The sequence below is a fragment of the Cololabis saira genome, chromosome 3 (genome assembly GCF_033807715.1).
Source record: "Cololabis saira isolate AMF1-May2022 chromosome 3, fColSai1.1, whole genome shotgun sequence".
Taxonomy (NCBI): Eukaryota; Metazoa; Chordata; class Actinopteri; order Beloniformes; family Belonidae; genus Cololabis; species Cololabis saira.
The window spans coordinates 27910252-27933776 of NC_084589.1; positions in this window are offsets into that span (position 1 = coordinate 27910252).

Genomic DNA, 23525 nt, shown 5'->3' on the forward strand with positions numbered 1-23525 from the left:
TAGCAAGCAATCATTGAAAATGAAAGGCAGCTGGCTGCTTATAACACTTGTGACGCTTTTGGTGTGAATCCAGGGTAAGACTGCGTTTTTTCATCAGATTAGGAGCATCTTCTCCCAGGATGATGTAGAAAAAGTCATTCACACCTTTGTAACTTCTATACCCATTGTAATGTCTTATTAGCAGGATGTCCAAGAAATTCTCTGAATAGCCTCCAGCTGATCTGAAATGCAGCATCACGAGTGCTGACATCAAACAACAAGAAAGAGTGTTAGTTTCTCTCCATTGGCTCCCCATAAAATGCAGAATTAAATTGAAAAAATTCTGTTACTTGAATAAAAAGTTCTTAATGGCCTAGCTCCTAGCTGCTTATCTGCAAGACCTTATAGCGCCTTATGTTCCAAATAGAGCTTTTCGAGGGCAGGTTTTACTCGTAGTTCCTAGAGAATCCAATTGTAGATTTGAAGGACGGGTCTTCTGCTATCAGGAACCGTTACTCTGAATCCAACTTCCAGTTTGGGTTCAGGAGGCTGACACCAACTGCACCTTTAAAACCAAACTTAATACGTTTCTGTTTAGTAAAGCCTATAGTTAGTGTAAACTCTAGTGTGTTAGGGCCAGTAGTCATAGCTGCAGCTACAGACTAGAGAAGCTGGTCTTAAACATAGCTTCATAGTAGATATGCTGCTATAGAGCTATGCTGCAGGGCTACACCAACATGATCCACCGAGCGATGCCACCCCACCCTTTTTCCTCTCCTCTTCTTCTTTTTCCTTTCTTCAGCTCAATCCTCAGTTATTAATTAGAAGTATCTTATAAGTGTAACTGAGATCCATTGTTCTTGTGGTTTGTTTTGCTGGTCTGCCTCCTCTTTTTCTTTTCTCTAGATAGTTTCAGCCCAGAGCTTCCAGAGTTACATCCTGACCTGCAGTCCCCCCCTCTGACCACCTCAGTATCTGCTGTCTACGTGTTTGTATAGTCATCCCTGCAGTACATCAACTAACTATGTACCAGTCATTTGCAGAGGAGGATTAAGGTAGTCATGGGCCCCTAGGCTGTTTTTTCTCTGGGGCCCCCCTTATTCATCATGTTCTCCCAGAAAAAAATTATTTTGTGCCATGTGTAACAGTGCACATGGCAGTAGCACTCATTTACTATGACAGTCTTTAGTTGTAACAAAAATACTACGGAAAGCCATTTAAAGTACATCTGCAAGCTTAACAAGCGTTTTTGAAGCTTTCTGAACCAAGACACATCTGCTGCAGCAGCACAGACCACCCCGTTCTATAGCATAACACACTCTCACAGAGGCACAAATCAAGCAGTGGGGCAGAGGAATACCATTTCAACAAAAACTGTAATACAGCAGCAGCACATACAGCACCTGTGTGTGTGTGTGTGTGTGTGTGTGTGTGTGTGTGTGTGTGTGTGTGTGTGTGTGTGTGTGTGTGTGTGTGTGTGTGTGTGTGTGTGTGTGTGTGTGTGTGTGTGTGTGTGTGTGTGTGTGTGGCAGCAATGTAACAGAACTGCAGACCAGTAAATAAACACAACTTTCACAGGGCTCTCTTTCTTGTTTTCCTGCATGAGAAGTATTTGATGAGACTGGTAAAATCCAGTTTTCTAAGAATATCACTCTCAATGCTCATCAAAGACAGGTGATTGAGTCTGTTTTGGCCCATTGTGGACCTCAGTTTATTCTTCACAAGTCCAAGTTTTTAAAATGAACGCTCCCCACTGGCATTGGTAACAGGTAAAGTCAAAAAGAGTCAGTGCTATATCAACATTTGGAAACACTGACTGTAGTCTCCGTCCTCTGAACCTGTCACGGCCCGGTTCAGTTGCCTCATCTGCTTGTTTTTTTCTTGTTGTCATTGACAACCACCAGACTTAAAATATCCTGTTAGCTTTGGAATCTTCATTAATAATTGATTTTCCCTTTTTTCTTTCTCTCGCTGCACTTTACATTTCTGAGCGCCACTGAGTTTCTTGTCAGACATTTTGCCTGAATTATGGTTCCGCGTTAAATCGACGGCGTAGCCTACGGCGTGGCGTGGCGACGTGCACCAGACGGTGCGCGACCCGCGTACCCTACGCCGTAGGTTCTGCGTTGGTGTAACGCAGAACCATAAATCAGCCTTCAGATTGACAGGCGACAGCATTGTGACAGAAGAACGACAAATCAAATCAATGAGCTGATTGGATAGAAGTGACCCATGTTTGCCCAATCAGTGCTTTTTTGCTTGTTTTACACCCCACGGACCGATAGAGTTCACTTTTTTTAATACCATTGTAGTGTATTTACATTTCTAAAAAATAGTCTGACCAATCCAAGGGCCCCTCCACACGTGGGGTCCGTAGGCTGCAGCCTAGGGAAGCCTGTGCATTAATCCGCGCATATGTACTCTTAGTTCTCCAGCTATTGGATAATGACTACTAATATACTATGTCTTGTCTTATATACCATTGACAATATATATTTTCCTTTCCTCTCTTTGTTCTTCATCCTCTCTGTCCAATTTCCCTCCTCTTTCCTTACTTTACCCACTGGCCTTTGGCAGGAGGGTTCTCCCTTATGAGCCAGGTCCTGCTCAAGGTTTCTTTCCTATTAAAGAGGAGTTTTTTCTTACCACTGCTTGGCTTAAAGGTTTTTCTCCTGCCAGGGGAGTTTCTTACTTGCCATTGTTTCGTTAATATTTGCTCAGGGGTCATGTTCTGGGTCTCTGAAAAGTGCCTAAGGAAAATGTGTATTGTATTAAAGATAAAGATATACAGTACTTTATTGTGTGGATGGATAATAGAAAAAGATTAGAAAAAGTCCACCCAGAACAGGGAAAGATTAAGTCAAGCTTTTCTTATGAAGTCTGATGGTAGTTGGTATGAAGGAGCGTCTGAGTCGTTCAGTCCTGGACCTGGGTGGAGTGATCCGCTGGCTGAATGAGCTGCCCATCAACCACTGCTCGTACAGAGGGTGAGAAGCTCTTCTCAGTCACCACCTCTAAACTGTCCAGGTCCATGCAGTCCCACCACAGAATGGGCCTTCGTCACCAGCCTTTATTAAGTCTGTTGGCGTCATCAGCGCTGAGGCTACCCCACCAGCACACTGCAGGGAAGAATAGCGCACTTGCTACCATGGACCGGTAGAAGGTCTTGAGCAGCCTACTGCAGACCTCAACCACCTCAGAAAGAACATCCTGCTCTAGCCTTTCAGGTAGAGGGCGTTTTTCTATAATGAGTCTAATCCAGTTTATTGTTGATGTGGACCCCAAGGTATCTGCACGAGTCCACTATCTCCACCTCCTCACCCTGGATGATAACTGGCACAGGTTAACTCGGGATCCTCCTAAATTCTACCACCACCTTCTTAGTCTTGCTGATGTTGAGCTGAAGTTGGTTCTGGCTGCACCACACAACAAAGCTGTTAACAGTCCTCTGTAATCTTCTTCATCATCATTGCTGATGCATCCGACTATGGAGGAGTCATCAGGAAACTTTTGGAGGTGGCTGGATCCAAAATCAAACTGGAAGTAAGAGGTGTAAAGGGTAAAGAGGAACAGAGACAGAACAGATCCTTGAGGCGACCCGGTGCTGCTAGAAATAGTCTCAGATACGCATCCTGACGTACTGCGGTCGGCCAGTAGTCCAGAATCCAGGCTGCGATATCCGGGTGAAGCTGCATATCCAGCAGCTTGTCTGCCAGGAGGCTACGGGTGGATGCTGTTGGAGGCACTGGAGAAGTTGAAGAAAGTGACAATTGTTGAGGAATTTACCAAACCATTTCAGAAGTCCGCTTTGTGGTATATGAGTTTTTTTCAGCCGGCGGTGAGCACGTCGACACAGACCAAGGGTCTGGTTGAAATCTTGACCTCGAGTGATTTTGTAACAAGGTTTTTATACAAGAAGTTTAATGAACAAAAGGCAGGAATAAACAAGTCAGTCAGTACGTGCACATGCAGCGATTCAAGGTGGTTGGAGATCTGATCAGATAATGACATGCAGAAGATTGGATCAACTTGTCTGATTACACATGCTGTTCTGAGATCAGACTGAATCAGATTGAATAAACCACTGTAACCAGAGCATGGCTGACTCCGTGACGCTAGGTGGCGCTGTACCCGAGGTAACCATGGTAACCATTTCAACAAAGAGCCACTTCCGGTTGACCTCCGCAACAAGGAAAGGAAAAAGTGCATTCTAAGGGCCAATCCCAATTCTCCTTCACTCGCCCTTCTTTTCTCCACTCGCACTTCTTTTCTTCCCTAACCCCTAAAAAAGAAGGGGGAGATTTTAGGGCACTTGAGATCTAGGGCACTTGGCCCAGGTGCCTGTCCCATTTATCCTACTCCCCCTCGTTTTCATCCCTAACCTGATCAGGAAGCAGAGAGCCAAAAGCTGTTTTAATTTAAGCTGTAGCGCTGTTAATATGGCACTTTATTAAGTTTTAATATTTTTTCAGGTATAAAGGTAACCTTAAGATCCGCAACCGGGGCTCAGTTTATCCAAATAACGCCTGTTAAGAAATTTGACCCGATGTTTTCGGAGATGAGAAGAGCCGCCGCCCCCGGGGAGCAACCTCAGCTCACAGCCCGAGAAGAGACGTGTCCGCCGGGTCAAGCTGCTGCGTCAGCCCCGGGAGAGAAACTCTCTCTGGGACGCTGCTCTGTTGAGAATCACGCCGGCTGAAATAAATCATTTAGGAAGATGTTGGTTTAATAGATGAAATCTAACAGTTGTAGCTACGCCTGTTAAGAAATTTGCTCCGAAATTTAGAGATTTCTGTCGGCTCCGGAGTTTAGGTCCGCGTTAAATAGACGCAGCCTACGGCGTAGGGTACGGCGTATTTTGTTTTTTTTATGCCACAGTTAAAAAAACTGTGTTTTTTTTTAACAGATTGATTGTTGATGCGTGGGCTAACGTGTCTGCTGGGATTATTTTGCGAGCTTTTGCAAAAGCGTGCATTTCCGAGTCACCGCACGGCACGGAACGTGACTCTGACAGCGAGGAATTCGGACTGGCACAGCTGATTTAGCGGAGCTCTTTAATGCAGAAACAGAGGATGAGACTTAATGGGTTTGATTAATGTAAAAACTGAAATAAAGTAGCCTACAATCAAACAAAGTTTTGCTCCCGCTGTATTTTTAAATACGCACACTCCTGTGCTTGTGTGTGTGTGTGTTCTTGTGTGTGTGCCGTTTCGGTCGGTGCGCCGTGTGTGTTTTAAATACAGAAATATGACACAAGACTGAGGCTACGCCTTTTCACACGGCGCCCGTATGGTCGCGAAAATACAGTATTTATATATGAAATGTCAGAATAGGAAATATTTTGACGACACCCCTGAAGCAGTCACACAACACCCCATGGAGCTACTACTGAGCAGCGTTGCGTCGTCTCCTTTCACTTCCGGGTGAATCCCCTCCCCCGGGGGAAAACCCCACCCGGGGGAAATTCTCGAGCATGCTCAGACTGTAATATCCATGTCCCCGTACACATGGCATTAACAAGGCGGTTGCGACTGGCTTATCTAGGTGCTGCAAGCGGGTTGATGAATCCAGTCTGATCAGATTACTTGACTGACTTAAGGTGTTCACATGCAGTTTAAAAGTCAGTACGATGTGTGCAAATGATCTCCAACCAGCTTGAATCGCTGCATGTGCATGTACTGAGTGAGAGACAGTCAGAGGCGTGATCTTTCAGTTTTGGGACTACCCCTGAGTAGTCAGGAAGTCCATATATGGTCTTCGTCTCTGCAGGGGCTGGAAGTCAAATCCACTCCCCTGGTGCCTGTCTCGGCAGGGATGCAAGACGCCGGAACTTGTGTGAGACAATAGCTCACAGACGAAAATCACCCCATGGGGTGCTCTAGTGTTCCGAGTCTGTTTGAGTCAACTTCCAAGGTGTGATCTTCTACATGGGGGTAGGAAGTTTGAAGCTAACACAAAGGTGTTGGGTCCTAGTTCAAAGCCCTGCAGGAGGTAGGACTGGGGCAAGGCGTCGTTGTCCCTGCAGGGACCACGTGCTGTTGGAATGCGTCATCACCATCACATACCCCTTTTCCACCAAACCGGTTCCAGAGCTGGTTCGGGGCCAGTGGTTCACAACTCATTCAACTTGCAAACCAGTTGAGAAATGGTCTGCTTTTCCATAGCTCGGAGTGCTAAGGGGACTCACGTCATTACGTCCCTGCAAACGTCAGTTACGTCCCTGCATTTGCATTGGCACGGAAATCGGAGCAACAGCAATGATGGATGACCCCACGATTGTACAGCTGCTGCTTCTGGCTTCACTCTGCTTCATCGGGATCAGAAAATGGCAGTTTTCATCGACAGGTTACTTGTTTTCACAAGCTCTAACCAGCTTTACTTGTACGTATTACACAGTTAGAATAATTTTACATCGCAAGTGAAATCATACAAGCAGACAAAACCTTTTAGAAAAAACATGTATTTATACAACATAACAACTAAGTGAAGCAAAGGTGCAAAACAAAAAAAAAGTGGTGCGAATATTTTTTAGCTTGCGCCTCCATTACAGAGACCATGCGCCCCAATATGTTGAGGATTGCACTGTTGTCTGCCTCCAGCCTGTGCAGCAAAGCATCATTCATTTCCTTGCTGAGCTGCAGGAACCTTTGATCCGCCAGCTCAAGGTAGGAGGAGCTCAGCATTGCTGTGTCGCTTTTTTTTAGCTGTGTACAAAGCCAGAATAATGAGTTTAAAAGTTTTTATTAAGTCACAAGTAGATTAACACAGGTTCAGCAATACAATATAAGGAACATGTCAGCTCAGCAATAAGAGCATTAGTTAACGGTCTACGGTTGGTAAGGGATTTTATGACCTATCATAGCATGTATTTATATTATAAAGTCACACTATTATGTATATATCCATGTTTGCATAGTATTCGGTGAGACATACTATTAGATACTCAGCACAACTAACCAGCTCTGGTCTGCTGCGATTGTCCTGAGCTGGTGGATGGTGCAGGAGAGCTGCAGTGGAGTGGAGACATCAGGTCCTCGTCCCCGATTGTGGCAGTGTTTTGTCCACCAACATCACTGCATCCAGCATCACTGTCAATGAAATTTAAGGCTCAGGTGGCGTTATTTGCCGGTCAATCGCCGAGGACCGAGTTCAGGGTATCAAAATGGGGGTTCTTCCATGGCCGCCTGTTGCTGCTTCAACCAAGGTCCTTTTTTTGATTCCAGGCAAAACTGGAGGGTGCTATACAGACCAGGCCCATATATATATATATATATATATATATATATATATATATATATATATATATATATATATATATATATATATATATATATATATATATATATATATATATATATATAAAATGGTATTGCAACTAATTGAAACTGCTAAACATTTGAACATGAGATTACACAGCACACAGCAACAATTATGTGACAGTGTTTCAATAAAGTGTTCAGCTGCCAAGTCCCTTTGTGTGAAAAAAAAAAGTCCTGGCATTGCTCTGTCCCTTCCACACTTGCTGCTCTACCGCTGCCTCTTTAAACCCTCCAGAATTCTTCCAAGGAGAGATTTTTATGCTTGAGCTAATCTCAAAACTCAGAACCAAATCTTGAAAGTGGCAAGCGACTGGTTGTCTGTCAGGAGAGATTCTGCTCCCTCTACCTCAACAACCAAATCAACCGAGCATGACCCCATCTCTCTCAATGGGACACCCACATAAGCCAAAAGTCTCTTCCATGTCTGCCATTCAGTTTCTTTAAAACTTTGTAATCTAAACACGAGGGATGAGGGATGCTACACCAGTCAGAAAAAAGGGGCCATGCTACAGCTGTTGAATTGTTCCAGTACACACTCTCAGAAGTGAACATGGACCCAAGGAAGGCTGCTCAACAAGATGGTTTTAACTTTAGCTGGTATCAAAACTGTGTGATGCACAGATTAGACTGGACACTTTCTGCAGGTAAAACACACAGAAGGATCTTTTCACATTCAGAAAAAGAGCTCTATGCAGTATCTTGAATCTGTTCAATGCACTGCAATTGAAAGGAGTTTTCCCTGCTCGCCGTGCCAGTCTGATTAGCCTGCAAGCGTGGATGCATCTGTTCAGGAGCTGTTCTGCTGGGGTTTATCCTGTTTAGAGCAGGTGAGTAGGATTGATGTTTGAGAGTAACCAGCGGACAGCCACTTCAGTTCTTAAGAGTCATAATTCTTGTAGACGGAACAAGAAATTTTGCCTGATCATTTTATCTGGAATTAGCCTCTGTCCCCGATGCTGAGGATTGCAGTTATTCATAGCCTATGTATTAAGTCTTCAATTACCAGGAGGAATGGCTGCATGCAGGGAAATCATGTTGGGGTGTATTATTTTGCTGTAAAGGATAACAGCCCCCCCCCCCCCCAAACAAAACACATCTTAGGTAGTGAGGAACAGGCCCTGCAGAGATGCAGATTATGTGAACTGAGGCCTTTGGCAGATCTGTTCCTCAAAGTCTCTGCACGTACCATTGTGATGCACATTTTGCCCTTCAAAACCACAGCATTCATTTTTCAGTCCATCCCATACGATTCAAACACGGCTCACTTTTTCTCACCTCCCTTCATTCTCCCTGTCATCAGTGTAAAATACCTCACCCCTGCAGACAGAGACAGATGGAGAGCGCAGCACCAGCTACCCTGCTCAACTTCAGTGATTTATACCCCTCTAGCAAAGACCCAAACACAATCACACACACACTCATGCACACTGTATGCATGGGATCAGACATAAGGAGATAACACTCCATGCTTAAGTACGCAAGGACCCGCAGTGACACACAACTGGGTGCATGGCAGTACCTGTCCTGTGCTAAAGTTAAATACAAGACTTTGAGGGCTTTTTAAAAGAACATGTGCATCTTTCAAGTAACGGCAGCAGAGTTTGACAATATTTGTCCCTTTCTATAACAGTAAAAGACTGATGGGCTGCAGGCATTTCTCTCTCCTGAGGCCACATGACTGAGGTGTCAGATTCAAAAGCAATGATATGGTCTGTTGCAACATTTAAGATCTTGAATAAGAGGTTTTACTTTCTGTTGAACATAAAAAAGGGTGCATAATGAGTAGGGGTGGGCAAAAATATCGATATGGCAATATATCGCGATACTTTTCCAGCCGATTCAATATCGATATTCAAAATTTGAATATCGATTTTTTTTTTTTTTTTTTTTTTTTTTAACTTTTTTATTTATTTATTTTTTTTTATCCCCGATCTTTTTCCCATTATATCACCCAGTGCTCCTACCTAAGTGACAGTCCTGGGCATTGCCACTCTACCAACCCTGGGAGGGCCCTGCACTGAGCTCAGGTTTTATTTCACGTTTTATTTCATTTTATAATTTATTTTTTATATAACACAATTGCCTGTCCTTAAAAAATTTAAAATAATGGACAGAGGTTTATTTATTTATGGATTTATATCTATACTGACTGATCACTGTGCCTGTCCTTGGTTTTAGTACCCATCTTTCTTGTGTTTATTATCATTTGCCACATAATTAAAGCAACCTCATACTAAATTTAATGTTAATTTCATATGATGTAAATAATATGAAAAACATATACAAATATGTTGTAACTTTAGCTTGTATAGTTATAATAAAACATTGTTTTGACTCAGTTTGTCCCATGAATTGTCACTATAATCTGATGAACGTGCAACTCGGATTTTAAGATCCATCACTATCATCTGATGTACATATATACAACTTGGATTTTAAGATGTGTAATGCATTTTAAAATTTTTCGGTGAACTATGTAGAATATAATAATCGGGATATCGCATAATCGGGATATCGCAATGTGTATCGTATCGTGGCTCAAGTATCGTGATGCGTATCTTATCGTGAGGTCCTTCCCAATACCCACCCCTAATAATGAGTGTATAACGCTGCTGCAGAAAAGGAGAGTGAGAGGGAAATGGTCAGCAGAGAGGTTTATATGTGTGTTTAGGCCTTGTTGAGGTCTGGGGCTCTGAGCTATTGTGTTGAAACAAGGACATACTTGCTGTACACAAGGCAGTAAGGTCATTGTAACACAGTCCTCTCATTCAACCGCCCTCTACACACATGCACGCACGCACACACACGCCCTTTTAATATTAATTCAGTTGTGGGGGGAGCCAGGTGCATAGATGAGGCTGGTACGATAGGGAGAGGGATAGTGCAGGGTATTTTAGACAGGGGGCCGAGGACAGAGAGAAGCAGCTAGAACACAGACAAGTAGAAAAAAGCAGAAGAAGGTTGATGCTGGGGTGAGTGGCGGTGGAGCGGACAGGAAAATGAATAAGTTAGCTCAGTGATAGAGGGGGTGGGGATGGAGGGTGGAGGTCTTTCCCTCTGCAGCCCAGGTGAAGATGACCTGTTTGTCTCTGTCGGCCTCTGTTACTCCCCTGATGTCTCCATAATGAGCTTTCGGAGCAGGTAGACACGGCAGCACAATGTGATGATCAACAGCAGCAGATTCCCACGGTTGCACCCAATCTTAATTCAACCCTGATCATTTTTAGGAATTCACTGGAATGTTATTAAACTGAGTCAAAAGCACCATTTGTTATTTTCAGTATTTTGGTTTTCACATTTTTACCTTAAAGAAAAAAAAGAAAGAGGACTGTTGCTCTGGGTCATGTCAGCCTGCCCGTGATGTGAGGATAAATTCACTTCGATTCAAATTCAAAAGTACTCTTTTATTCCCCGAAAGAAAACTCATTCTTTAATTTCAGTTCCAACGTGTAACATTTGGAGCTCTTTTATAAGAAATGCAACAATATTAATACATTTTTTTTATTACAAGAAAATCAAACCAAATTAAGAAACTTTGTTTTCATTACATAAGAATTTGCAGTTTTTAATCCAAAAACACCATCTAGTTCTCCTTGTCCTCCATCATGTTGCCTTGCTGTGCAACTCGGGTAGCCAGAATTGAACGAAACAATGGCTCTTGAGCAAGGCTTTATAGCCATTGCTTTTTTTTCTGCTAATCTAAAAAAGAAGTCTGAGTGGTATGTGACTGTCCTACACTACTGACCTTTAAATGACAGCAATGTATAACAGACTGAAAACAGAAAGGCATTAGAAACACAATAAAGCAACACAACTTTTCCATCTTAAAACTGAAGCTTCTATATCCTTGTGATTTCATTTCCTTTTCTTGGGGTGAATGGGTAGCTGATCCACTTACTCATATGTGTAATCTATCATTTAAAACAGCCACCTTCCCAGAAAAAATAAAACTGGCCAAAGTGATTCCATTATACAAAGCTGGCAATAAAACATTTATTCACAAATTATAGACCTGTTTCCTTACTATCACAGTTCTCAAACATACTGGATAGTTATTTGTGCAAAGATTGGACGATTTTATTGACAAACATAACTTACTAAATGACAGTTAGTACGGTTTTAGATCATCTAGATCAACTTCCATGGCTCTAATGGAGCTAGTGGAAGAGATAACAGGATGTATTGATAAAAGAAAATATGCAGTGGGTGTTTTCATTGACCTAAAAAAGGCTTTTGACACGATTGATCATGGAATATTGCTCAAAACAAATGGAGCGGTATGGTGTCAGAGGGGTAGCACTCACTTGGTTACAAAGCTACATCAATAACAGGAAGCAGTTTGTCCAATTAGGTAATTACAAATCAATGTGCTTGAACATCGCCTGCGGTGTCCCACAGGGATCCATCTTGGGACCCAAATTATCTATCTTATACATTAATGTTATATGGAAAGTGTCTAACATTTTAAAAATTGTGATTTTTGCAGATGACACAAATATTTTATGCTCGGGGGGAGATTTGCAGCAACTGTTATTGATGGTCAAAAGAGAATTGCTAAAACTAAAGTGTTGGTTTGATGAAAACTAATTATCATTAAACCTGAATAAAACTAAGTTCATGATATTTGGAAATCATCAAATTAAGCAAAAGGTGTGTCTGGAAATTGAAAATGTGGAAATTGAAAGAGTTTAATTGGTGTTTTAATTGATCATAAGCTCTGCTGGAAACCTCGTGTAAAATATTTGTGCTCTAAATTATCCAGAAGTATTGGAATACTGGGTAAAGTTAAGCATGTTTTAGATCAGAAATCACTTCAAATATTGTACTATGCACTACTATGCATGCTGTTGAGGTATGGGGGAATACATATAAAAGCACTTAACAAAAGATTTGCACTTAACAAAAAAGTTATAAGTCATAAGGATTGTTCATCATGCTGGCTACCTTGCTCATACAAATCCTTTGTTTTTAAAATTGGGTATTTTAAAATTCTGGGACTTAGTTAAAATTAATGTTTGAAGTCTGGAATAAATTGTTACCAAGCAAGATCCAAATAATGTTCGTGGTTAGAGAGGGAACATACAATTTAAGAGGGAATCATAATTCTAAACAGCTTACCATCCATTCAATTCTGAAAAGTATGTGCATATCTGTTTGTGGTGTAAAATTGTGGAACAAACTAGATGAGGACATGAAAATGTGCATTAACTCAAAACTATTTACAAATAAGTATAAACAGACACTCTTGGCCAGCTACAAAGGACTGGACAGCTAATTATTATTATTTTTAGTTATCATGTTTGTAATGTGGGTTTTATTTATATTCATTCATATTAAAGTTAAATGTTCAGAATTTTTTAGATTGCATTGATTTATGGATTATGAATATTCTTATGGAATTGAAATTTGTATGAATCTAATTTAATTTCTCTTAAAGAGCTGAACCGTTGAGTTTTGTATGAGGCTGTTGAAGTAAACCAGATGCTCTCCAGTGCAGAGGCTGGAAGTAATGCAGAGAAAAAACTCCAACCAGAAAACCTTAGGTCATTTTCCTCTGAAATGAGCTATCTCAAACAGTATCTCATATGGAGGTGTCCTCAAGGTCAGGTTGATGTACTTGCAAACAAACTTATAATCATAACTGAATCCATTGGGCCATGCTTGTTGTTTACTTTTAACAACACTCTGTTTGAAGCTGCTTCTATAGGACTGATATTCTCTTAGCACAAATGTTGCATTGACAGGTTGAGTACATGAATGCAGCACAAGCAGGTGCCATTTAAAAATGAGAACAATAAAACAAAAAAAAAACAAACAAACTTGGAAACGTTGGAATTGAAATTTGTATGAATGTGTTGCTGTATCTGTGTGTGTGCGTGTATGTACATGTATGTATGTATGTATGTTAGGGGTGTAACAATATATCGTGCCACGAAATTTTGCGATACAAAAATGTCACGATACGTGTCGTGGAGGTGACAAAGTGTATCGCGATAGTGGGTTATTAATATGAATCTATTGTGTTGACTAGTAACGCACATCCGACCGCGACCGCGGCCGCGACCGCGCGGACCAAAATCTTACTACGCTCAGAAGAAACTAGTCCCGTTTTGCGGTCCCGTTTTGAGCTCTGAACTTTTTCTTATGTAAGGCTGGTGTAGAGTTAAGCCATACCTTATTAAATTAAACTTTTTTCGGGTCGTGAGTAGGATAAACACGCGGGCAACTTCTGCTGAGTTCCAGTGTACTTTAATGTCCGCTCAACAGCGTAGGATTTTAGAACATCAACACAGCACCTAGTGCTGTATCACTCCGCCCAATCTAAAACATATTAACAACTACAGATAAACTGGTGTCATTATAGTCCCTGATTTACATCAGAATATAAAGAATATATTTATAAAATAATGAACCCTGAATTACCAAAATAACCTTCTTAACAAAAATAAATCTCCTCTTACACTTATAAGGTGAGCATGAATCAATCTTTTTTATGATGTAAAATTGTATGTATTTATTTACTTTTATTTCTTTATTTAATTTTAGTTGTTAAATTTCTGGAAAAGAAAGTCAAATCATACATGAGAGAAACTATTCAGTTTGTGGCAAAATATTTGTACTTGTATGAAACTGAAGATGCAAATTGCAAACCTGACATTTACTTTTAGTTCAGTTTGTGGAAAATGGTTGGCCTGGCTTGCTCTTTAAAACTTAAACAGTTATAAAGCATTACAAACTGTAACAATAAGGCAAATGCACAGCATTGTTTTGTATTTTGTGTCTTTCAAATAAAAGACAATTTTTTTCCAGTCATATGTTCCTCATTCAAGGTTGTTAAAAAAATACTGCTATAATATCGTATCGTATTGTATCGTTATCGTGACCTCAATATCGTGTATCGTACCGTATCGTGAGATTAGTGTATTGTTACACCCCTAATGTGTGTATGAATGTGTGAATATATGTGTGTGTATGTATTTGTGTTTATGTATGTATATGTGTACTGTATATATGTGTATATATATATATAAAAAAAAATCTCGAGTTCAGTGTATACTTTTAACTGCTTTAACTGTTAACTGTTCACTATGTGGTTTTTTTGCTTTTTGTGCCATTTGAGTTAATATTTTACAAGCTCCATTCCCATTACACTTTTGAAAGAAAAAAAAAGAAAATCAAATCTCTGAAAGTTCGATAAAGATAGCCCTGCACCCGGTCCGTGTTTCCATTGGTCGAATTAGAGAAATCGTCGTAACTCTCTGTATCGTGTCCTGTGACTAAGCTTTGAAGAAAATCGACTAAAACATCTTTAGTCTTTGACAAATTATTGCACTTGCCACTACCGCTGTTGAGAGAATGGCCAGATGATGGGCACAAAACCCTTATGTAATGTATAATGATTAAGTAGTGTTACAGGACAACTACATCGTATTGATGAGGCCAAAAACAGCTGGAAAGTAGATTTTGATCGCTTTAGATTGACCGGCTATGTCACATCCAGCGCTGCTAGAGACGTGGAAATGCATGTTTCTGTTATTATCGAATCACCCGAAAAACCACCTCCTGGAAGCGAAAAAAAAGGTTTATTTGATATTTGGGAGTTTTTTTTAAATTAGAGCTATTTCCATTACATGATTCCTTTTCATGAAATTACTTTTAAGCTGTTACTCGTTGTATATTCTTTTGTCCCCAAAATTGTGTCACACTTGTGTCTTTTTCAGTTTTGCTTTTGGCAAAGACTTGGTGTTAAATATATGCTTGAAAAGTGTTATACAGATAAAACTGAGAATTTCAAACAGGTGTTATGAATAGGTAATTGTATTCATGACTTGGTTTTAATAAATTAAGTGCAGTTTTCACTGAAGATCTTTTAGTGTCAAAGGGGGCAGAGATGATCTCCAGCTTGACAGCAAAAGTTCTGCACACTTTTTAAGTATTATAGGATATTCTCACTGGAACCTGACCACACTAATGAGCCGAAACACTGTTTTAATGCTGCTTGTCCTTATTTAATAATTCTAGTTATAGTGAGGTCCAAATCAACACAACATATGCAACCTTGCGTGAACCACACTATTCGTAGGAGTAAGTCAAGTAGAGTGGAGATGGAAAAAATCTGTTCTTTTAACTCATGAAGGCGTTGCTGCGTGGCTACAAGTATGTAGAGCTCAATATTATTCTAATTTAATTTCTCTTAAAGAGCTGAACCTTTGAGTTTTGTATGGAGCTGTTGAAGTAAACCAGATGCTCTCCAGTGCAGAGGCTGGAAGTAATGCAGAGAAAAAACTCCAACCAGAAAACCTTAGGTCATTTTCCTCTGAAATGAGCTATCTCAAACAGTATCTCATATGGAGGTGTCCTCAAGGTCAGGTTGATGTACTTGCAAACAAACTTATAATCATAACTGAATCCATTGGGCCATGCTTGTTGTTTACTTTTAACAACACTCTGTTTGAAGCTGCTTCTATAGGACTGATATTCTCTTAGCACAAATGTTGCATTGACAGGTTGAGTACATGAATGCAGCACAAGCAGGAGCCATTTAAAAATGAGAACAATAAAACAAAAAAAAAAACAAACAAACTTGGAAACGTTGGAAAAATGTAAAATGTTAACAGAGCAAAATAGGACAAAACAGAACAATCTTGAGACACAGAAGTAATAGCAAGCTTAATTTGGTCTGGACTTCTTGAACATTGTATCTGGCATCTCATTATTGTTACACAGATGCAACAATGGTTCTGCATACCAACTAATTTGTCACCTAATACTGTATGTCATGAATCAGGCATCCTATTTGCAGCGTAAAAGGCTCTGAACGAATGTGGCTATACAGGGGTTCCCAAGTGGGTTGCAGCCCTCAGGGTGTCCACAGAATGATTTAAACTGCAAAGAATGTTATTGAGATATTTTGGCAGCTATTGGAGAAAAGCCAAGCTCGACTGTCATGACATTTGCGGTCTCTACAGGATGAATCCCATTCCTCTCTTGATGCGATATGAATTTTCTCCCACTGCCTCAGGTAAAAAAAAATACCTACATGACAACAAGTAGCGTATTGATTGACATTGCTCTTTCCCAGATAATGAATCCTACTGACTTTGGCAAAACCTTGACTTTTCATTAGTTGCAGCCAGAAAGCTTTAGTTTAAAGAGAAATATCTCAAAACTATTTGGTAACTAATTTGGTAAAGATTTTCTGTATCCCCATAGAAGAGGAAAATCACTTTTCTCCGGTGTGAAGTTTGGCAGCAGCATCTCAGAATAAAAGAAAGAGATCTTTTTCCCAGGTGTAAGATTCGAGACAACTGTTTCACACTCAATGAGATAGAAGTAGAGTAATATTTGTCAAACCCTCGTGATAAATTAACTCCTGAAATTAACTGATCATAGATTAGGCACACTTTAAGGCTGTTTTTCTTCCTAAAGGCTGTAGCTGCAGATCTTGCCAAAGCCTGAAACAAAAGTAAGTCTGACAGCCAAGTCTTTGATTTGCTCTCTTCCTCTTCACGTTTTTCATTTTGCTCGTCATTCTCACTGTATGACACAGTAATGACAGCCTCCTGTTTACTTACCACAAAATTACCTCAGTGATGATCCATTTCAATACTTTGATTTGGAAATAAAACAGAGAGCAGTAGCAAAGTTAAAAATTATAAGGAGAGAAAGACAGAGAACAGGAGGGAGAGAGCTTGGCCTGGAGCTATGGAAAGTTGTAATAGATGTTATGTGAGCAGCAGGAGAATAACAAGCATGTAGGCGTTTATATGGAATTAAGACTTTGGTGGTCATTAGCATACTGTATTGTGTAATACTTTTCAGTTTTTCAGTGGTTTACATTGTTTGTATTCAAGGTATGTATAACTGAAACACATAGATACGCAATTGCACACAATCAACATGAAAAAAAAACACGGGAGAACGATTATTAAAAAAAATACAAATTAAACAGAACATGAACAGACTTGCATCAAAATATCTACTACTACTACTACTACTACTACTACTACTACTACTACTACTGTCATTTAGCAGACGCTTTTATCTACAGTGACTTACATCTGAGAGAACAACACAAGCACAAAATCACATGGGAGGTTACAGCTGGATAAGTGCTGGTCAGACTGCTGAGAGTTCAGTTGGACACAGGTTCTGTCATGCTAGAATTTTTATTTTTATTTTTCCCCCAACCCAATAGTCCCTTTATACAAGAAAGCTACGTCAAAAAAGACACCATTATGCGATCACCTTGTCATAAGTGCATGCAGCTTACTCTGCGTACTGCAAAGACATGTATCTTCTAACTAATTCTAATGAGCAGAGAAGTTTACTAGATGCAGAAGTGCTCCTAAAAGAGTCTTTAGGTTGCTCTTAAAAATAAATACAGACCCTGCAGATCGGACAGAGTTTGGTAAGTCGTTCCACCATCGGGGAACAATGGAGGAGAAGAGTCTGGCTACTGATTTCACACCATGTTGTGGTGGAAGCATCAGGCGTCTTTCTCTGGTGAGCGGAGCTGCCGGGAGGGAGTGCAGCTCTGGATGAAGCAGTGAAGGTAGGCAGGAGTTGTTTGGTGAAGGAGTGTATAGTGAAAAGAGAAGAGGGCCAAGCACTAATCTATGTACCTTTTAACAGTAAAGATCAATACCAGGTTAAAAACCTGGACCAAAAGAAGCCCAATCTCTCTTTACAAGCCAGAGTGTCAAGTGAACAAAAAAAATAAAGACACTGACCCTGCAGAAGATCAACCACCGTAGTGAATTAACTGTAGGAGTAATTGGGACAAAAAGCCAATAACTTTCTGCTGTGTTTCTTATCATTTTCCACTTCTCTGTTAGGAGCAACCTGCCAAAATGGCCTGAGAGTCCAGACCTATCTGAAGCTGTTTGAAAAGGAGCGTGGGATAATCTTTTCTTGACAAAAAATCATGGCATTCGGCCAAAACTCACAGTCAACTATAAATATTTAAAGGTGTCTATTATGTGTGTGCAGTTAGATTTCTTTGTATATACCAAACTAAATACTGCTATCATTTTGAAAATTGCATTGCCATCCTTTTTGAATTGAAGGGATATTGTCAAATGTTTGAAAAATAAAAACATTTTAGTTTCAGACTCAACTTCCACAGCAATGTAACAAGGTTTTATTTTCTTAACAACTGTTAACATATGGTTAGTGCCCTCATAGGCAAATGTTCCTTTTTGTGCTTAAGTGCAAATGAAAGTGAAATGTCCACCACCAGCCCTCTTTGACTAAAATCATCAATCTGAAAGAGGAAGGACAAGACAGATTGAGGGACAGAACAGTGATGGGTGCAGTGTGTGCAGTATGGTGTCTGTGTGGTATGTAGTTGTATACTGTATGTTAGTGAATGTGTGGTGGGTTGTTACAAGGACGACAGACAAACAACATAAAACAAAGAGTACAAAAGGTGAGGACATTTGTGTTTGGTAGATTATTTCTTTTTTTGTAACAATGCTTCCTGGCAATAAATCTTATACTGTTGGAAGTATAAGCAGCAGAGGACAATAAGTTGTTGGCATTGGCATAGAAGAGTTTTTTGATGTGCACAACCCACATACTCAGCTCTGCTGCTTATCCAATTGCATGTTCTGTACAAATGTGGCACCCTTTAAAAGGTAAATAGACAGGATATTCAACAATATAAGATTCTTTGCAAAGAAGCATTGTTACAACAAAGAAATCATCTACAAAACACACATTCATATCATAATAAAGCTCTCTATTACTTATTTGGTACATCTATCATATTTGAGCATGTGACATTTTCTGTTGTATTTATCACAAATCTACACAACCCAATCAGAATAATCAACATATAATGAGAAACTACACAAATGTTTTTAAAGAAAATGCCCTCAAATCTATTTATCTTAAAGAGCATCCTGTCCCATTCTGTATTCCTATTACAAAGCTATATATAAATGCTCGAAATATACAGAAAAGCATTTGAGATATTTTCATATTAAATTGTGCTACTAGTTTATGTCAGGCAAAGATCAGTTACTTATTTAATGTCCTAATAGTTTGTAGTACTGCAATTATCCTTTATTGCAGTAAAGGATAAAGGATTAATAATGACTCTTAGAAAAGACTCTTAGAAAAGACTATTTAATTCTGTTCACTGAGAATATTTATAAAACTCAAACCTCATCATGACTAAAAAAACTAAAAAAAGAAGCTTGCAATGGGATATTGTTAACCTCTAGCCAACAGTGACTACTGTGAAAGCATATTACTCTGCAAAACAAAAGATACTAGCTCATGGCTACAAACTAATTGTTCTCTTCTTTGAAAAGATGGCCATCCATAGCCCAAACAACTTTAAGGCCTGAGATGTACTTGCAATTTGACCAAGCATACATGTCTGTTTGTGCACAGTCAGCTGCATTGTGAATGCTTTTAGCTTCAGTACACATGTTATACGTAATGTGTACACTTTTGGAAGACTTGTTTAATTGTTTTATACTGCACACTGCAAACTTGAAGTTGCTGTACTGTTGTATGCTGTGAATATTGAAATTCTCATACTTGTAGCATATTTGTTCAAGAACATGCACAAGCGATCTGCCAAACAAATGCAGAAAACATCTGGCAGCCATGATGCATTCATGTACTGTATGTGTTATAAATAACAAGTGTATATCGGGCCCATGGTGGCAGTCTGAGAGGGATAAATAGTTAAATGAAAGGGTCCCCCACGTCCCCGACTAAACTGATGATGACAAGTGAGTGAAAAATATCTTCTTTGAATAAAATGTGACTGGAATGCTGAGATGTTTAACCCCTGAAGCCTAATATTCAAATTATTATAACACTGACATCTTACATTAAATTACTGCTTAATCACATTAAATTACAAGAGCCGATCATAGTTTGGGCATGTAACACAAATCAGAATCCAAATCCAGTCAGTTTAGGAATTTACTTTGCTTTGTAAAACTTTTGAGCAGTTGACATCAGATACATACTTTGGGAAAAAAAACAAGAGTTCACACCCAATACAAAAATAAAAAAAAGTTCTCATTTGTTGCTTTTGAGCGTTTTCATTTCAGCTCTTGGAAAAAAAGATAAAAATATATATCCAATTTATAAGTGAATGAGATTAGAAGGATACATTAGATTAAAATGTATGCAGTGTTGCCTTATCATGTTTGGTTGCTTTTGGTAGGTCACTGGGTTTTTTTTTTTGGCTTCTTACTATTTCTGATCCACTTTACTTGTTGCTATCATGTCATTAATATGGAGTTTGCCCTTTTTATCAGCAAGTCATCTGGACAAGTTTTTAATGGGTAACAGTGTCTCATAACAATGTTTTCTAATCTGATAATGTAGATGTAAAGGTTTGATTAAGCTAACAGCTTGGTTGGGTTCAGATAAAATGCATGGTTTGGGGCAAAACTTTGTTCTTTGATATTTGCATCATCAGGCATATAATAAATGCAAACTACTGTCAGGGAATGATGGAAGTTGTTACAAAAAAAAGATCAAACAAAACAAGAACTAAGAAAGATATCTGCATACGCATCTTTTTTTTTTTTTTTACTGTATATCTTTTTAGCAGCTTTGACGATCACTTTTGAGTAGGCTTTGGCTTTATTCAAGTAAAAAGCCCATATTAATAAAACTGACAGTACACAGGTCAGGAAATCAGGCATCCGCTGGGTGCACTGGAAACCTTGAATCCCTGCATGTTTCAGAGGGATTCAATAAATAAAATCTAATGTAAAATGTTGCATTGCAGGGGGCAAAACAGCCTTTCAGAAATGTGTAGAATGTACACAAAGTATATTTGAACCAAAACAAACTCAGTCCTGTATTTTCAGCCCTATATACGTCATACGGCGACGTTATAATTTTAAAATAATGACGGATGTTATTCCTTCATTCTTTGAAAACGCTTATGTTTTACAGTAATGTGGTGCTTTGTCCTTCTAGCCTCTGATATATTTCTTGTTTCATAATCCTCTTGTCTAATGAAGCTTCTTTACAATAAGATGGTGTATTGTACCTACGCTACATTAGGTGTCTCCTGGCATTTGCTTTAATCTTGCCCTTTGGAGCTCACAGGAAAACAATGCTGTTATTTATATTTACACTTCATTCTACCTTTATAGATCAATAGCAAAAGAACAAAAAAAACATTGTATTCTATTGTTTTCCAGTCACTATACTAATCCATTCTCTCCCATTAGCTAACATATGAGCATGCTGAATGCAATGTCTGTTACATAATTAATCGTTGGGGTGGTGCAATTAAAACGGCGAGGCTTTATGGGCTTGCTGATTAAGAAATTTAAAGCATGAAGTACCCAAGGCTTTTATTTTCTTAAGTTTCTGCATATGATCCTATTTTATACTTGTCTTTTATTTCCTCTGGCAAATGTGTGTTTGTGTGGAAAAACAAGTGCTGCCTTTGTGTTTTTGCATGAAGTATCAGAGTATATGCAAGGCAAGGAACAGTTTTAACACTTATCTTTGACTTTTCCTTTACCCTCATGCAATTAATTACTGCCCGGGACAGCAGCCCTGGGATCAGCTGCTGCAGAAAATAAAAACACATCAGTGTAAATGCAAAGCCGGCTGACTCTGGAAGTGTCGTTATGCGACACAGCAAGACCCTGCACCGCCATCCATTTGCAATTGCAGTCATTATCGTATGAAAGCAGTGGTCTCCAAACCTATTCTAGAGGGAATGTGTGTGTTCACAGTCGCACGGTAATCCATATTCACCTTCTTAATTGGTTCAATTAGTTCCCTCAGATACTGTATGAATTTTACACTCTGCCTGTTCCCAGATAAAGTCCGGTTAACGTATTACTGGGCAAAGGTTACAAATTGGGTTCCCAGAGGTGAGGCTTAATACTCCGAGGATTTAGAGTCATTTATGTGCTTCAGTGGGCTAAAAACTGTATTGCTGACACTGTAATGAGGGAACATCAGCGTCTTGGCCTCACGGTTTTGTCTTATGCAAGACTTATACTCGTGGGAATTCACACATAGACACGCTCACAAAATAAATTCACAATGGGAGATAAATGTTCTTAAAATATTATGACTTTTTTGTCGACCAAGTTGCTTTCCAATTTGCAAAACAACCCCTCGCTTGCACACAACCGCATTAAACTTTTATCAAACCAGTGTTTGCATCTGGACAAAGAGATTAAGTTAGTGACATGCTGAACCTTGTGGCTTAATGGTCCCTCGCATTTAATGGCAGAGTAAAAGTCGTGCGTGGCCAGGAAATGGGGGCCAGCTGAAAAATACACACACGGCACAAGACAGCACGTCGTCAAACAAATGAGGCAGTTGCATTACTGTCTGTCTAGAGAATGGAGAGCGTGTATTGATCTGGAACAGAAGCTCGTTCATCAGTGTGGTTAAGCAAAATACCATTAAGTTGGATGAGAAATTATGTACCGATACCAACAAACAAACAAACACACACACATATGGGGTTTCAGATCCAAGGCTCAGTAGTAATACATCAATTAATAGTAGAAGTGTCATGAGTATGTGATGGGATCTCCAGGCTTAAAAGCTAAGAGGAGGCATGTTTTCCATCAGGTTATAACAAGTTGAACCTGTTCATCATCATCATCAACATTGTTATTACCATTATTGTTTACCTTTCCCTCCTGATATCCCCGCTTCCATTATGTCTTCACTGTGTTCTCCCTCTCTCATGTGCCCACTGGCACCCAATGAGAGGTCCCACCTGAAAATGAGCGTACAATGAAGTGCAGCTGGTTGATGCCGCTCAGGCGAACGTCCTGTCTATCCTCTATCATGCAATTTGTGGGGTCTGATGGGTGAAGTGGGAATAGCAGAGGGGGAGCCAGCTCCACAGGGTCAAGATCTATGATAATGTGCCTTGGGGAACATTTCCATATAATGAACACAGTACATCTTCTTTAGAGGCCCTCTTGAGGAACGCAGATGAGGACACACAGATAAAGAAGAATGAAAGAAAAGGAGATCAAGGGAGATTTGGAGAATGAGAGTGCAAGAATAAGGGATGAGGGGAAGAGAGGAAGTGGAGGAAAGCAGGTTGAAATGGCAATAATGAGAGAGAAAATTTAATGGGAGAAACACGGGAGTAAAAGAGAAAGAGGTAATATTAATGCAGTGCAGCCAGCAGTTTGTGCTCCCTCTGCACCACTTGTGAACACTCCTGGCTGCGGTGGGCACTAGCTCTTTCCTATC